This window comes from Suricata suricatta, chromosome 3 (genome assembly GCF_006229205.1).
Source record: "Suricata suricatta isolate VVHF042 chromosome 3, meerkat_22Aug2017_6uvM2_HiC, whole genome shotgun sequence".
Lineage (NCBI taxonomy): Eukaryota > Metazoa > Chordata > Mammalia > Carnivora > Herpestidae > Suricata > Suricata suricatta.
In genome coordinates, this window is record NC_043702.1 from 105,516,472 (window position 1) to 105,535,007 (window position 18,536).

General features: G+C 39.1%; 2 pseudogenes; one reads left to right on the top strand and one right to left on the bottom strand.

Moving 5' to 3' along the window:
- Positions 1-4,452: 4,452 nt before the first annotated feature.
- LOC115287933 lies at positions 4,453-4,847 on the bottom strand (annotated as a pseudogene).
- A 2,665-nt stretch (positions 4,848-7,512) lies between these two features.
- On the top strand, positions 7,513-16,988 carry LOC115287052 (annotated as a pseudogene).
- The last annotated feature ends 1,548 nt before the right edge of the window (positions 16,989-18,536 follow it).

Consider the following 18,536-nt stretch of genomic DNA (forward strand, 5'->3'; position numbering starts at 1 on the left):
TAAAGAATTTCACTTAACATTTCTTGTGAGGGGCGCCTGGGTGGCTCAGGCGGTTAAGCCTCCAACTTCGGCTCAGGTCAGATCTCACATTTGTGGGTTCGAGCCCCACGTCAGGCTCTGTGCTGACAGCTAGCTCAGAGCCTGGAGCCTGCTTCCGGTTCTGTGTCTCCTTCTCTCTCTGCCCCTCCCCCTCTCATGCTCTGAATAACATTAAAGAACATTAAAAAGAAAAACATTAAAAAAAAACATTTCTTGTGAGGCAAGTCTACTGGTGACAACTTCTGTCTATTTGTTTCTGAGGAAGCCTTTACTTTTCCATCTTTCAAGGATAATTTGCTGAGTACGGAATTCTAGATTGGCAGTTCTTTTCTTTCAATAGTTTATTTTTTTTAATGTTTTTTATTTATTTTTTGAGAGACAGAGAGAGACAGCGCGAGCAGGGGACGGTCAGAGAGAGAGGGAGACACAGAATCTGAAACAGGTTCCAGGCTCTGAGCTAGCAGTCAGCACAGAGCCGGATGCGGGTCTCGAACCCATGAACCGTGAGATCATGACCTGAGCTGAAGCCGACGCTTAACTGACTGAGCCACCCAGGCGCCCCTCTTTCAACAGTTTAAATATTTCAAAGCACTCTCTTCATGCTTGTGTGAGAAGTTTGATGTAATTCTTACTTTTGTTTCTGTATAGGTAAGGTATTTTCTCCCTCTGGTTTCTTTCAAGATTGTCTCTTTGTGTTTGATTTCTGCAGTTTGAAATGTTATGCCTAGATGTAGATTTTCTGGTATTTATCATCCTTGGTGTTCTGTATCTGAGATTTGATGACTGAGATTAATTTTAGGAAATTCTCAACCATTATTCTTTCAACTATGTCTTATTTCTTTCTTATTTTGGTATTCCCATGATGCATATTTTACCCTTTCTGGAATTTTCCCGCAGTTCTTGGATATTGTTTCATCTTTTTCATTCTTGTTTCCCTTTGCATTTCAGTTTTGGAAGTGTCTATTGACATATCTTTAAGCTGATTGGATCTTTTTTGGGTTAGTGTCTAGTCTAGTGATGAGTTCATCAAAGGCATTCTTCATTTCTGTTCCAGTGTTTTTGATTTCTAGAACATCCATTTGTTTTCATCTCTCTACTTATTTTGCCCATTTATTCTTGCACATTGTCCATTTTTCCATTAAAGATCATAGTGTATGAGCCATAATTTCCTTAAAGTCCCAGTTTGGCAGTTTCCATACCTCTGCCATAACAGAGTCTTGTTCTAATCTTTGCTCTGTCTCGTCAAAATGTGTTTCTTTTCTTTTAGTACAACTTGTAATTTTTTTGTGTTGGAAGCCAACATGATGTACTGGGTAAAAATGAACTGAGGTAAAAAAAAAATGAACTGAGGTTAGTAGGGTTGATTTTCAGTTTGTTCATCTTTTTTTCATGTGGTGAGGTCAGTAGTGATGACTTTCAAGCTCCTTAACATGCCAGACTGAAAAATGACAGTGTTTTTGAAGAACAAAAGTTTTTAATTCTCAAGAAGTCAAATTTATTGATTTTTTTCTTTTATAATCTGATTTTATGTCATATTTAAAAATCTTTGCTGGGGCACCTGGGTGGCTCAGTTGGTTAAATCTCCAGCTCTTGATTTAGGCTTAGGTCATGATCTAACAGTTTGTGGGATTGGGCCCCACATTGGGCTCCGTACTGACAGTGTGAAGCCTGCTTAGAATTTTCTCTCTCCCTCTCTCTCTCTCTGCCATCCCTCACTTGCTCTTTCTCTTTCTCAAAATAAATAAAATAAACATTTAAAAAAATCTTTGCTGGGACACGTGAGTGGCTCAGTCAGTTAACCATCCAACTTGGGCTCAGGACATGATCTCACTGCTTGTGAGGTCAAGTCCCATATCAGGCTCTGTGCTGATATGACAGCTCAGAGCCCAGAGCCTGCTTTGGAATCTGTCTCTGTATCTCTGCCCTTTCCCTGCTCACACACACTCTCTCTCCTCTCTCTCTCTCAAATATAAGTAAATATTTAAAAATTTATAAAAAGTTTTTGCCAAATTCAAGTTCACTAAGGCTTTCTCCTAGAAGTTTATAGTTTTAATCTCTTACATATAGTTCTACAATCCATTTTGAGTTATTTTTTGCATATGGTCAGAGGTAAGGTCAGAGGCTTCATTTTGTTTTTTTCATATCCAGTTGTTGAAAAGATTTCTTGTAAAAATTTCTTTCCTTCATTGAAGTGTCTCAGCATCTTTGGCAAAGTCACATGTGTGTGAGTTTAGAGACTCTGTTCCCTTGATCTCTATGTCTCTCCTTGTGTCTGTACCACAGCTTAGGCTCTGGAGCTTTATAATAAGTCATTAAACAGAGTAATTAATGTAGGTTATCCAAAATTTAACACTCTTTTTCAAACTTGTTTTGGCTAGTCTAGGTCTTTTTCATTTCTATGTAAATTTTAGAATCCACTTGTAAGTTTTACAAAAATGTCTGCTGATATTTTTATTAGTATTGCGATAAATTTATAGATCAATTTGGGGAAGAATTTATACATTAGAAACAGTGAACCTTCTAAAACATGAATATAGTATATCTCTCAATTTATTTAGATCTTAGTTTCTCCCAGCAATTGTAGCTTTCAATGTGCGAGATTTACACATCTTTTGTCAAAGATATTCATAAACCTTCAATAATTTCAATGCTATTTTAAAAATGCGTTTAAAAACTCAAGTTCCAGGGGTGCCTGGGTTGTTCAGTTGGTTATATGTCTGACTCTTGATTTTGGCTGGTGTCATGGTCTCATGCTTCATGAGGGATTCTCTCTCTCTCGCTCTCTCTCTCTCTCTCTCTCTCTCTCTGCCCCTTCCCTGATTGGGTACACTCTCTCTTTCTTTGTTTCTCTCTCTCAAAATAAATAAATTAAAAAAAAAATAAACCTCAATTCCCAAGTGTTTGTTTCTTCTTTCTTTTTTTCTTTATTTTGCTTATTCAATTTTTTTCTTATATAGTTTATTGTCAAGTTGGTTTCCATATAACACCCAGTGCTCATCCCCACAAGTGCCCTCCTCCATGCCCATCACCTCCCTTCCCCTCTCTGCCTCCCCCTTCAGCCCTCAGTTTGTTCTCAGTACTCAAGAGTCTCTCATGCTTTGCCTCCCTCCCTCTTCCCAACTATTTTCCCTCTTCCCCTCCTCCATGGTCCTCTGTTAAGTTTCTCCTGTTCCACTCATGAGTGAAAATATATGGTATCTTGTCCTTCTCTGCCTGACTTATTTCACTTAGCATGACACCCTCGAGGTCCATCCACTTTGCTACAAATGGCCAGATTTCATTCTTTCTCATTGCCATGTAGTATTCCATTGCATATATAAACCATATCTTCTTGATCCATTCGTCAGTTGATGGACATTTAGGCTCTTTCCATGATTTGGCTATTGTTGACATTGCTGCTATGAACATTGGAGTACATGTGCCCCTACGCATCAGCACTTCTGTATCCCTTGGGTAAATCTCTAGCAGTGCTATTGCTGGTCATAAGGGAGTTCTACTGATAGTTTTTTGAGGAACCTCCACACTGTTTTCCAGAGCAGTTTCACCAGTTTACATTCCCACCAACAGTGCAGGAGGGTGCCCATTTCTCCACATCCTCGCCAGCATCTACAGTCTCCTGATTTGTTCATTTTAGTCACTCAGACCAGTGTGAGGTGGTATCTCAGTGTGGTTTTGATTTATATTTCCCTGATTATGAGTGACGCTGAGCATCATTTCATGTGTCTGATGGCCATCTGGATGTCCTTTTTGGAGAAATGTCTATTCATGTTTTCTGCCCATTTCTTCACTGGATTATTTGTTTTTTGGGTGTGGAGTTTGGTGAGTTCCTTGTAGCTTTTGGATACTAGCCCTTTATTTGATATGTCATTTGCAACTATCTTTTTCCATTCTGTCAGCTGCCTACTAGTTTTATTGTTTCCTTTGCCATGCAGAAGTTTTTTTATTTTGATAAAGTCCCAATAGTTCATTTTTGCTCTTGATTCCCTTGCCTTTGGGGATGTTTTGAGTAAGAAATCGCTGCAATTTAGGTCAAGGAGGTTGTTTCCTGCTTTCTCCTCTAGGGTTTTGATGGTTTCCTGTCTAACATTCAGGTCCTTCATCCATTTTGAGTTTACTTTTGTGTATGGTGTAAGAAAGTGGTCTAGAGTTATTCTTCTGCATGTTGCTGTCCAGTTCTCCCAGCACCATTTGTTAAAGAGGCTGTCTTTTTTCCATTGGATACTCTTTCCTGATTTGTCAAAGATTAATCCAAGTGTTTATTTCTACTATGAAAACATATGACTGAATTTTGATTTTGATATTGTGTCCTGCAACTATGCTAAACTTACTCATTAGTCCTTTTTAAAAATTTTTTAGTTTTATGGTTTTACTAACACAAATATGACAAGCACATTAGCTACCTATTCCCTTTCTTCAACTGTAGAGTCTGATATCGGGGTTGTTAACTCTGAAGGCCAGCTGCACTGCTCTTTCTACAATAGCTTTGTGGTTCTTTGAGGAGACACTGTGAGCAATCTCTACACACTAAGACTTATTGCACATCAGCAGCACCTCAAGTTCCTTGATGTTGTGGACTGGGAACTTCTGGAAGCCACCAAGAAGCATATGTTTTGTTTTCTTGTTGCTCCCTTAGCCAATTCTGGGTTTCAGGATCTGGCCCTTGAATCTTCTGTGCACCCTTTTGTCAATACCTCCGGTTTCCACTAGTTGCACTTAATTTTGATACATCGGTCCAACTGGTGTTGGATGAACTTCTTGGTCCTCTATTTAACCGCCTTGGGCTCCATCAGAGGTCTGAGGGCAGCCATGATGCCTAGCAGTAGATAGCTGCCACCTGCACAGGCAGCACCAGGAAGCGCCAAGCTTACCCATTAATTCTAAAAGCTCTTCCACAGATTCCATGAAACTGTCTACATAAATAATCCCATCGTTTTTGAATTAAGACTATTTATCCTTCCTTTCCATACCATATAAGTAACTTTAAAAATCTTAACTTACTGGCTAGGATCTCCAGCACAATGTTGAATACAAATGGTAAGAACAAACATTCTTGCCTTATTGCTTATCTTGGTGAAAAACATTCAGTCTTTCACCATTAAGTAGGGTGTGAGCTATGGGTTTTTTAATAGATGTTCTTTATCAGGTTGAAAATTTTTCCCTTCTTTTTCCTAATGTGTTGAGAGTTTATTGGGAATTGATGGTAGATTTTGTCAAGTACTTTCTCTGCATACATGAGAATATCATATAGTGGTTCTATTTTAGTCTATTAATATGATGATTTACATCGATTTTGAAATGCCAACCACTGTTGCATTACTGGGATAAATTCCACTTGTTCATAATGTACTATCTTCCTACACATTGTTAGGTTCACTTTACTAAAACTTTGATATTGCTTCTTGCCCTTTTGGCTAAGATCAAGTGTAGTAAAACTTTGATAGTTCATGAGAGTTGATTTTCAGTTTTGTCTTCTTTTCATGTCTGTCTTTCTGGTTTTAGTAACAGCATAATGCTGTCTCACATAATAAGTTTGCAAGTGTTCCTTCCTCTTCAATTCTCTGATAAAGTATGTGTAGAATTAACATTATTTCTTTCCTTAAATGTTTACTAGATTCACTAGTAAAGACTTTTAAGCCTGGAGTTTTCTTTGTGGAAAGGTTTTCAGCTACAAATCTAATTTTAAAAAATAGCTATAGGGCTAATCAGATTGTCTATTTCCTCATGAGTTACCTTTGGTGGTTTGTATTTCACAAGGAATTTGTCTAAGTTGTTGCATTTATTAGCATAAAATTGTTCATAATTCTATTTTTTTAATATATATAAAATAGTACTGTTCCCTCTGTCATTTCTGACATTATTGATCTGAGGTTTTTCTGTTTCCTGATCAGGCTGTTCTACATAAATTAGCCCAAGATAACTTCTGTACATTAACCCTATATTGTTTACATCATAGCAGCCTGGGACCTGTTAGCTCAAAAGTCTCTTGGTGTGAAAATCAAATTTTACACATCCAGTTGTAGTTTTGTTTGTTTTTATTTATTTTTGAGAGAGAGAGAGACAGAAGGCAAGTGGAGGAGGGGCAGAGAGAGAGGGAGACACAGAATCTGAAGCAGGCTCCTGGCCCTGAGCTGTCAGCACACAGCCTGATGCGGGGCTCAAATTCATGGACCATGAGATCGTGACCTGAGCAGAAGTTAGATGCTTAACTAACTGAGCCACCCAGGAGGCCCTACACATCCAGTTGTTTTAAATATAGACCAAAATGAACAGATTTCCCCCTCTTTACACCCTATCTGCTTTTGCATACCCCAGGATACAGCACCCGACATCGGCTAGCCACAGAGTAAATATCCCTGACAATCTCTGATCCAGATAACTTCCATTGTGCTGCTAGACACATAAGTCCTCTCTTCAATCTTCCTTTTCCTCAGGAATTTTCTTGGCCTCCCCTTTTCTGGGAGCTGCTCCCTGTACAGAAGACTCTGGATGGCCTCATGTGCTAAGGGAATTCCCCATACAGCACCGCGTCAGTGTTGTCCACATGAAGCTCATAGTGTGCTATTGCTATTTCATGGTCATTTCTTTTTTCCTCTTTAGCCCCCAAATCTCTTGAACTCACTACAAGTGGTGATTTAAAAGGGAGGAAGGGACACCTGGGTGACTCAATCAGTTGCATCTCTGGCTCTTGGTTTTGACTCAGGTCTGATCTCATGATCTCTGGGATTAAGCCTTGTGTCAGGTTCTGCATTGTCAGTGAGGAACCTGCTTGGAATTCTCTCTCTCCTTCTCTCTCTCCGCCTCCCCTGCTCACATGCTCTGTCTCTCTCTCTCTCTCTCTCTCTCTCTCTCTCTCTCTCTCTCTCTCTCTCAAAATAAATAAACTTAAAAAAAAGGAGGGGGAATTTTGGAAATGATCAAAAAATTGATATGGGGTCCACAAGTCAGTAGGACAACCAATTGGCAAAATGATCGTGGACAGCATTAAGTGCTTGGGGGTCCAAATTTGGAACGGCTCCACATCAAATTGGTGTGACACTGCTGTGTCATACTGTACTTCGTATTTTTTGGACTTTCTCCCAGTGCCTCATCAGCTTAGACAAATGGTACCACCTATATTTGAGTGATCCTGTGGCATTGGAACAGACGTTTTGGGCCAGAGGCCCTGAGCAGCCCCCAAGAGGGAGGTCAGGCCACCCAGTTAGTCTTCCACTAGGCAAGCACTGGACAATATAAGACTTTTGGGCCTGAATAATTAAAAAAAAAATGTTGGAACACAGCCTCTGGAGAAAGGGTGGGCTAATTCTGACTCTATAACAGGGTCAAGAGAGCAAGAGAAGCTCCTCACAGCAGGCTAGAGAGTTAGGGAACCCCTGAGATGGGAGAGAGACAGGTAAAAGTCGATGAGATCAAGAGGCCAGGCTGAGGCTGCCCTCCTTTGTACAGGGTGGGGAGGTGCCCTTGTAAAGAGCTAGCATGCATCTGCTGCTTGGATCTGCAATGGCCAACCATTGGGCTGAGCTGGCTAGAGCATTACTGAACATGACTAAATGCAAGTGAGTTGATATTCCTGCCCCTCCTAGGAATCCAACAGAGGGGGTTGTCCTCGGTGCTCCAAACTGTAAGACAAGACGCTTGTTGGGCTCTGTTTGATACTGCTTCTCATGGGTACACTGTCTCTTCAGAATGTCACTGGGGGGTAGGCAGGAGCTGGAACTCCTACGGAGAAGACCTAAGGGAAGATCTGGGGAAGATGACTGGTGCCCTCTAGAGGAAAGGCAGCACAATACCACCCTGGTCATCAAAAAGGAACAGAATAAACTATCTGGGGAGGATTAGGGCAGTTAGTGGAGATGTTGGCATCTCAGAGTTAAGTATTCCTTATTCTGGTATTCCCAGTGTAAAGGCTGCCTTTTGCCTCATGACCCTAAAGCAAAATCTGCCAATAATTGGACTTTGCCAATGCATACAGCTTTCCCTGTGTTTAATTTATTTATTTTTTTAAGTGTATTTATTTATTTTGAGAGAGAGACAGAGAGAGAAAGAGAGAGAGAAAAAAGATTCCAAGTAGGCTCCACAATGTCAGCCTTGACCCTGACACTATCTGGGCCTTGAATCCAGAAACTGTGAGAGCATGACTTGAGTCAAAATAAAGATTCCCAACGTTCAACCGACTGAGCTACCCAGGCACTTCTCCCTGTATTTAAAAAAATTACTTCATTCGTAAATTTAAAAAGATGACTGAATCCTGAACTACACTATTTATACATGCATATTTGCATGGTGTTAAAAGTGAGGTTTTTTTATGGTGAACTGGAGTAGTGATAAACTGATGGAGAGGAAGAGAGTTGGAGTACAATGATGGGTAAAAGGCGTACAGAGTCCTACAGGGTCCTGACATGTTCTGTTTCCTCTGGACAAAAATTCACTCAGCTGGACATTTGTGTTTCATACTTTTTTTTGGTATATGCACTATATATTTTCCACAGTAATAAAGTTTAAAGGAAAAAATATGAACTAAGACTCACTGGGTATTTGAAGAAAATGCTTGATAGGAAAGTGAAAAAAACCCAATAAAGAAAGAGAAAAACAGACTCCAGAGATAAGAGAAATTTAAGAAATGAAGAGAACTTAAGAAGAAAAAGTTAACTTTGTCAAAGAAATTCTTTGAAGAATTACATCCTTAAACCAGTACAAAATGTAATAAAAAAATGACATAGAGACCCCAAAATAGACAAAAGATCTAAATAGACACCGCACCAAAGAAGATATACAGGTGGCAAATAAGCATATGAAAGGACACTCAACGTCATATGCCATTGGGGATTTCAAATTCAAACAACAGCAAGGGGGCACGGGGTGGCTCAGCCATTTAAGTGTCAGGCTCGCAACTTCAGCTCAGGGCATGACCGCACAGTGTGTGGGATTGAGCCCCATGTCAGGCTCTGCTGACACCATGGAGTCTGCCTGGGATTCTCTCTCTCCCTCTCTCTCTGCCCCTCCTTCTCATGTGCTCTCTGTCTCTCTCCAAATAAGTAAAGAAACTTTTTAAAAATTAAAAAAATAACAAAACAACTAGATATCATTACAGTCCTCTTGAAATAGCTAGAATCCAAAGCACTGGCCATACCAAATGCTGGCAAGGATGTGGAGGAACAGGAAATTTCATTCACTGCTGGCTGGAATGCAAAATAGTGCAGCAGCTTTGAAAGGTAGACTGGCAGTTGTTTACAAAGTTAACCGTAGCCTTATCACATGATCTAGCAACTGTGCTCCTAGATACTTACCCAACTGATTTGTTATGTCCAAACAAAACCTACACAAAAATGTTTATAGTAGCTTTATTTATAATTGCCAAAAGGTAGAAACAACTAAGACATCCTTCAATAGGTAAACAAATAAACAAATTGTGCCATGTCCATAAATGTATTGTTATTTGGCATTTTAAAAATGAGCTAGCAAGCCACCAAAAGACATGGATGAACCTTAAGTGCATAGTGCTAATTGAAATCAGTCTGAAATGTTATTTATTGAATAAGTCCAACTAAGGAGGTGAAATGGATGAAACGCAAGGGGTTTTTTAGGGCTATGAAACTATTCTATATAATACTGAAATGATGGATACATGATATTATTCATTTATTAAAATTACCTTTAATCTACGCCTTCTGTTCCCCATTAAATAAAAACAACAACCATGGTGTCTGTAAACTCTTTAGTTGAGGTGGTACTTCAGAATCAGAGGGGCTTAGACCTGTCATTTTACAACAAGGAGGGCCTTTATGTGGCCCTTAAAAAACAATGCTGTTTTTATGTCAATAATTCAGGAATCGTCAAGCAGAGCTTGAGTCAGATCAGACAACGATTAAAAAAGGGAAAAACAGAGACAAAATAATAAAAATTGCTATGAATCCATATTCTCCTGGTCTCCATAGCTAACAAATCTCCTAGTGCTTTTGCTGGCCCCCAGGTCATTCTCATCCTAGCTGTCATCATAGGACCATGCCTAATAAGATGTCGGATTCAGTTCATAAATCAGAAAATCGGGACTATAAAACTCATGGTATTGCATGGCCAATATGTCCCACTGTATGAAATACCGGACAAAAAAGTATTCAAAGATTTGAATTACTAACAAACAGGAGTGGGGAATGTTAGAGACGGCCCTAGCCAGGGAACTAGGACAATAGACAGTGCGAGTTGAGGCAACACAGAAGTTTCCATTTTTTTAAGAGGTCGGTTGGGTCAGGCAGGGGATCCAGGTTTTCATAGAAAATATATCCCTCAGATAAAGGTGCCAAATACAAGATAGAAGCTGGCTGATCCCTGAAAGTTAGGGCCGACTCACCTCCCGTGAAGGATATTGTGGCCTTCAGCCTCTGTAAGAGGCCCTGTCCCAACAGTTGGTGTGGGCATTCCGGCGTAACCAGGAGAGAGTGAGTTATGGTTCCTTTGCCTAGATTCATGGTTCGAGTGGAGGTCCAGGGATAAGACTTGGGTTTTCCAGTGGCCCCCACAATGGAGAGCTTATGGGCAGTTGGGGAAATCCTGTGATGGAATGCAGACTGTGACCCCAAAAACCTAATGTATTACTAATGTATGAAACAGCCTCACTGAAGTTGGGTGGGGTAAAGGTGCTGATCTACATCTTTGAAAATGAGTGAAGTCTGTAAGACTAAAAGCAAAAAGGACTGCATACAAACACCATACTCTTGTTGATAAAGTTGTTTCCTGTAGGTGAATGAGTTAGCAGTTCTGATACGTCTCTCTGTGTATTCTGGAATTGAATAGTAAATGGATGGCAGAGGGTAGAAGCCAGGTTTCTCCCTGGTGCAGTGGGAGTTTACAGATAAGGAAGGGGAGAGGCTAGAATAATCCATATGGTAATAGAGTAGAAAACACCAGTATGAACTCCTATATAACTTAACACAGATACAGATGGTTACATACAGAAATATTTAGAGATCTGTTTATATAGACAGGTTAGTACACACACACACAAACACCCTTGCTCTGACAGCAGAGAAGACCTGGATGCAGTGACACCCCAGTAGCAACAAGCATACCTAGTGCCCAGACCTTGGTTTCTAACACCATCCTCCAGTAATAAGCACTGGGAATCCTTGGAGAAATGGATTGTTCTACGATTGGGGAAGAAAATATACAAGAAGAGCCTGGAACATCTTATAGTTCCAAAAGGAAGGAACTATTCAACAAATAACACACACACACACCACACCACATACTGATGGGGCTATGTCAATGGGACACAGGAGCCAACTGAGAGACCTCCCAGTTGCCAAAACTGGATCAATATGAACAACAAAATAAATGAAGAAATACTGGATTACAATCCCAAATATGAAATAAATGCTCTGGAGTCTACAATTACATTAATAAACGATTAGATAAATTTAAAAATAGGGGATACAAATCTACTGTGCAGAAAAATAACTTTGTAAACACTCTGCCCTCAGGGAGTGGAGCATAATTCCCTATTTCTTAAGGTCAGGCTGGAGATGGTGATTTCCTGCCCCAAAGTACACTATAGAACAGTGGGGGAGACAACTTCACAGTAGAGAAATCTGATAAACACTGCAGCAGCCAGGGATCAAGATGATGATATATTGCCTGGATATGAGGTGATGAAAATGGCGCTTTGGCTCCATAGCGTTCCTCCCTCAAACCAGTAGCGGCAGTCTAAACCATGAAGAAAACGCCAGATTCCAACACAGGAGCAGTGTACTAAACACCTGGCCAGCATTGCTAAAAACTGTCAAGGTCACTGAAAACAAGGAAAGCTTGAGAAACTATCGGTCAAGAGGAGCCTAAGGGGACATGATGACTCAAGTCATGTGGTATCCTGGATGGGGCCCTGGAGCAGGAAAGAGCATTAGAGAGGCACCTGGGTGGCTCAGTCGGCTAAGCCTCCGGCTTCAGCTCAGGTCAGATCTCACCTTTGTGGGTTCAAGCCCCGTGTCGGGCTCTGTGCTGACAGCTAGCTCGGAGCCTGGAGCCTGCTTCCAGTTCTGTGTCTCCTTCTCTCTCTCTGCCCCTCCCTCTCTCATGCTCTGTCTCTCTCTGTATCAAAAATAAATAAAACATTTAAAAAAAAAAAAGGAAAGGGCATTAGATAAAAACTAAGGAAATCTGAATAGAGTATGGACTTTAGGAGTTAACAATACTGTATCAAAATTGGTTCATTAAATGTAACAAATGTACCACACTAATGTAAGACGTCAATAAACTGGGAGTGGGGTATGCAGGAACTGTCTGTCCTATCTTCTCAGTTTTTCTATAAATCTAAGATGTTTTTGAAAATAGTCCACCCATAAAAAAATAAAGCAGAGCACAAGAAAAATATATTAGAAATAAAAATAATTATTACGATGAGTAGAGAGTTGAAAAATAAAGTTGAGGAAATCTCAATGTTCATAAAGAGATAAAATGTATAAATATAGATGTCCAGCATCTGACAGAAAACAGAAAAATAGAGAACAGAAAAAACAAAATGAAAGAGTGGAAGTCATTGAAGAAATAATAGAAGAAAATGTTCCAGAAATGAGATAGTCTTCAAATTGAAAGAGCCTTCCAAGTGACAAGCAAATGAACAGAAAAGGACCCACACCTATATGAACCCTTGTGAACTTTCAGATCAAAGACAATCTATAAAACTTCCAGAGAGCTTTCTATTTAAGGTCACCTTTAAAGGAGTAAGCAAATTTCTTTTCAGCAGCATTGGATACTAGAAAAGATTGATATGGTCTTGAAAAATTTGAGGGAAAGTCATTTTGTATCTTGAATTCTAAAACTTGCCAAACAATGAATCAAATTTGAAGGTAAACTGGTGTGCCTTGGTGGCTCAGTTGGTTAAGCATCTGCCTTTGGTTCACATCATGATCTCATGGTTCCTGTGTTCGAGCCCTGCATTGGGCTCCTTGCTGTCAGCATAGGGCCCGCTTCAGATCCTCTGTGTCCCTCTCTCCCTGCCCTGTGTGTGCGCGCTCGCTCTCTCTCTCTCTCTCTCAAAAATAAGCAAACATCAAAAACATTTTTTGAAGGCAAAGTAAAGATGTGCAGGTCTCAAAGTTTTCTTTCCATGACCTCTTCTTAAAGAAGTTACTGGGGCGCCTGGGTGGTTCAGTTGGTTGAGTGTCTGACTTCACTTAGGCCATGTCTTATGGTTCGTGGGTTCGAGCCACGTGTCAGGCTCTGTGCTGACAGTTCAGAGCCTAGAGCCCATCTTCGGATTCTGTGTTTCCCTCTTTTCTCTGACCCTCCCCTGTTCACACACACTCTCTCTCTCAAAATTAAATTAAAAACAAACATTAGAAAAAAGAAGTTGCTATACTCTGGGAACATAACCCAATAACAAGAAAAATGTAGGATCCAAAATACAATGGAACTTTCAAGGGAGGAGGAGACTAGGGTATTATATAAAGCTTTAATATAAAGGAACCAATAGAACAATAACACAAACTTTTATTAGTATCAAAAGAAATGCATTAATAACAAAATATCTGTCAAATAATTAAAGATAAGTGAATTTAATTAATTAAGGTTATAGCTAATAAATAAATAAAGGAGATAAAATGGAATTACAAGGGGCACCTGGGTGGCTCAGTTGAGTTTCCCACTTTGGCTCAGGTCATGATCTCACAGTTCGTGAGCTTGACCCCACAATGGGCTTGCTGCTGTCAGCCCAGAGTCTGCTTCTGATCCTCGGTCCGCCCTCTCTCTTGGCCCCTCCCCTACTTATGCTTTCTCTCTCCCTAAAAAGTGAATAAATATTTAAAAAATGGAATTATAAAAATATATTCAATTAATCTAAAACAAGCCCGCCCAAAAGAAGAAAAAATAATAGATGAGATAAACAGCTACATAATAGCAATATGGTAGATTTAAATCTAGTCATATTAATCATCACATTGAATGTGAAGGTCTAAATATTCAAATCAAAAGGGCAGAGATTGTCAGATTGGATAAAAAGCAAGGCTCAAATTGCCTACAGAAGCCTACTTTATTCATTCATTCATTCATTCATTCATTCATTCTCAAGATGGCCACCAGCACCCCCTGTGGCTACATTAAGACCAGACCAAATAGATTTCAAAGCAAAGAATATAACCAAGAATTAAAAGAACCACTTCATAATGATAAAGAGAAAAGCCAATTTCTCAAGAGGACATAATAATCCTAAATATAAATGCACCTAATGATAGAGCTTCAAAATACATGAAGCAAACTGAAAGGAGAAATAAACACATCTATAATTATAGTCAGAGATTTCGATACCCCTTTCTCAATATTTGATAGAACAAGTAGAATAAAAATCAGTAGATTTTTATACAAAACTAGAACAATACTACCAACCCTCCTAACCTAATTGATTTGTGGAATACTCTTCCAAATTCAGCAAAATACATATTGTATTCAAGTGCACACAAAATACCTACCATAATAGGGGCACCTGGGTGACCTAGTCAGTTAAGTGTCTGAGTCTTGATTTTGTCTCAGGTGATGATCTGATTTCAGCTCAGGTCATAACCACACAGTTGGTGAGATCAAGCTTCACACTGTCAGCTGTCAGTGTGGAACCTGCTTGGGATTCTCTCTTTCCTTTCTCTCTCTCTCTCTCTCTCTCTCTCTCTCTCTGCTCCTTCCCCTGCTTCCATATACTCTCTCTTTCTCTCTTTCAAGATAAGTAAACATTAAAAAAAGAAGAAAAACATCATAATAGATCCTATTCCATGGCCATAAAGCAACTCAAAACTGTAGTTATTCATGCCATATAAAGGGTGTTCTCTGACTACAATGGCATTATATTATAAGTGAATGGCAGAAATGTAGAAAATTCCCAAATATTGGAAACTAAATAACACAGTGCTAAATAATGTGAGTTAAAAAAAAATGAATTCAAAGGGATAAGAGAAAGTATTTAGACTTGAATGAAAATGAAAACAAAATATATCAAAATTTGTGGGATGCATTGGAAGCAGCATTTAGAGGGAAATTTATAACACTAACCACACAGAGTTTTCCATCCAATAGATGGAAAAGAAGAAAGATCTCAAATCTACGATTGTTGTTTCACCTTAGGAAACTAGATAAAGAAGGACAAATGCAACACTAATTAAGAAAAATAAAGCAAATAATAAAAATCAGATCAGAAACTAACTAAATAGAAAAACAGAAAAACAATAAAGAAAAATAATAAAACCCCAAACTGGTTATTAAATATATGTGTCTAGACATTTGGGGGTTGATCACAGAAAAGATATGACCACTAGGTGGCAGTAGCACACAGTGAGCTTTATTTTGGGTAACATGGCCCCATTGGCATGATGAAGAAAGTCTCTCAAGAGCATGAAACCATCGATCCAGAAGGGGATGGAAAACTGGGAGCAAGCTTATATGTCTAGAGAATGTCACTCAGTAACACCACTGAGAGTCTCTGGGACATGGAGCTCTGAAGAGCAGCACCAGTGTGGTCCTTTATAGCTGTTGGGTTTATTTTATCTATGGCTAGCAGATGTTACATGTACTTTCCTGGGGTATGCAGAGCAGATAACCTGCAAATGGCTAAAAATCTACTTGTCTGGGCTATTTTTAAAACTACTGTATGGGTAAAATTTGAGTTTGGCATCAGCAGGCTTTTATACTAACAGGTCCTAGGCCGTTATAAATATGCTAAAAACATAAGGCCAACATACAAGAGGTTATCTTTGGCTCATAGTATAACAATCCATACTTCATGCCCATGTTGCTTTATAATTTTAGTTGTATATTAATTCATAATGCCTGAGTTTGGAACCCATAATAAAGATTTTAAAGCCCCAGAATCCTGTGAAAGTAAAAACTTGGATTTCAAAGTCTGTTTGCAGCTAGTCTGTCAGGAGAATAAGGTCAGAAAAGGAGATTTGACTTGTTCAATTTGTTTAATCCACAGAGTGTAACTATGGTCCCTTTAATGCATGTCCCTGGATATCTTTAAAACATTCAGCAAGATGTGCTACATATGTAGACCTCACTCCCCTTAGCAGCCACTAAGTCATCTAGGACTATGTGTTGATACACCTGTCCTTGCCAGGAACTTAGGTGAAGAAAGTGCACAGCAACAGAATAAGGGTTCAAGTCAGGGCTCATCCACACCCAGAAGTACATAAGTACATATACATATGTACAGAAGTACATATAGAAAATGTCTATAAACACATTTCCTACACACTGAAAACTATAAAATGTTGCTCAAAGAAAGAAAATGGAAAGACATGGAAAGACATCCTGTGTCCATAGACTGGAAGACTTAATATTGTTAGAATGTCCAACACTACCCAGTGATCTACAGAACCAAGGCAATGATGTGTATTGAATAAAATAATCCATCCTAAGTTTTATATGAAATCTCAGGAAGTCCCAAATAGTCAAAACAATCTTGAAGAAGAACCAAGTTGGAGGACTCACACTTCTGGATTTCCAGATTTGCTACAAAGCTGTAGTAATCAAAATCGTGTCGTGCTCTTTCCCTGAGCGTCACGGAGGCAGAGATTGGGCTCCAGCCAAAACACACCTCCATCATTGAAGAAGGCCTTGCTGCCGGAGGTGTAATGGACTTGCTAACACTGCTTTTCAAGAGGTGCTGAAGACCTAGCATGTGGAATCTGCAAAGCTGCCAAAGACTTAGACATGTGCCAAGCCCATCTTTGTGTGCTTGCATCCAACTGTGACAAGCCTGTGTATGTCAGGTTGGTGGAGGCCCTTTGTACTGAACACCAAAATCAGCCTAATTAAGGTTGATGACAAGAAATTAGGGGAATGGGTAGGCCTCTGTAAAACTGACAAAGGGAAATTCCCATTAAGTGGTTGGTTGCTATTGTGTGGTGGTTAAGGACTACGGCAAAATGTCGCAGGCCAAGGATGTCATTGAGGAATACTTCAAATGTGAGAAATAAGTAAAAACTTGGTTCTTGTTCCAAAAAACCCCACAAAAATAGTGTCATGCTGGCACAAAGACATACAGACTGATGAAATTAAGCCCAGAAATGATTTTTGACAAAGGGGCCAAGGCCATTCATTGAGAATAAAAAATGAAAAGGCAATCCACATAATGGGGAAAATATTTGCAAATTATTTATCTGATAGTTATTATCCAGAATATATAGAATTCCAACAACTCAACAGCTTACTTAAAAAAATGGGTAAAATACTTGAATAAGTATTTCTCCAAAGAAGGTATCAAAAGCAGTAAGATGTTCAATATCACTAATCATCAGAATCTCACACCCATTAGGATAGTACTATTAAAAAAAAACCCACAACAAAACATAAAATAAGTGTTGGTGTGGCTGTGGACACATTGGAATCTTTTGCACTACTGGTAGGAATGTAAAATGGTGCAGCCATTATGGAAAACAGAATAGCAGTTCCTTAAGATTAGAATTACTGTAAGATCCAACACTCTGGATATATACTTCAAAGAGTTGAAAGCAAGTTTCAAAGAAATATTTACACACCCATGTTCACAGCAGCATTCACAACAACCAAAAGGTAAAAGCAACCCAAATGTCCGTGAACAGATGATGAATGGATAAGCAAACTGTGGCATCTACATACGAGAATATTATTCAGCCTTAAAATGGAAGGAAATGTTGACATTTTCAACATGAATGAACCTTGAGGACATTATGCTAAGTGAATGCATCAGTCAAAAAAGATAATTCCATTTATATGAGATTTATAGTCAAAATGAGAAACCAAGTAGAACAGTGATTGCCAGTGCAGGGGTGTGGGGGTGGGGGCCAGGGAGAGAATGTTGAGTCACAGTCCAACGGGCAGTTCCACTTTGTAAGATGAAAAGATTTCTGGAGATGAAAGGAAGTGATGGTTGCAGAGTGAATGGACTTAACGTCACTAACTGTACATATAAATGGTACTTTAAGATGTCAAATTTTATGTGTATTTTATATATTTACAATTAACTTAAGAGAATTATAATTAGTCGACAATTTTTTCAACTGGAAAGAAAATGACTGTTTCACTCCATTCAAATGCCCAATGTTGCCACCACCAACACTGGGACAAACTCAAGGTCCTTGTGGAGAGAAATCTGCTTAAAAATTTGGGAACCAAGAGGCAAGCTGTCAGCAAGTTACTCATATGTACAAAATTTGTGAACCAAATGTTCACAATTGGTTAAATATAGGTGAAGAGCATATAGGAATTTATTTTGCCAATCTTGCCACATAATGGTGAGTTGGGAATATTTCCAGAATTAAAAAAATTACCCACTGAACAAGGATTACTTATATACAAACAATCTTTGCTTCCATACAGTAGAAGACAACCTTCACATCATTTTGAATTCCTCAGGTATGATTATCACTTGACTACCAGTTTTACCTATATGGGAGAAATCATCAGGTAATTGGAGCTTACCCCACTAAATGGCAAAATACTATATTGGTAAACTAAATCTTTTTTTAGAAGGTACGACTCTGACC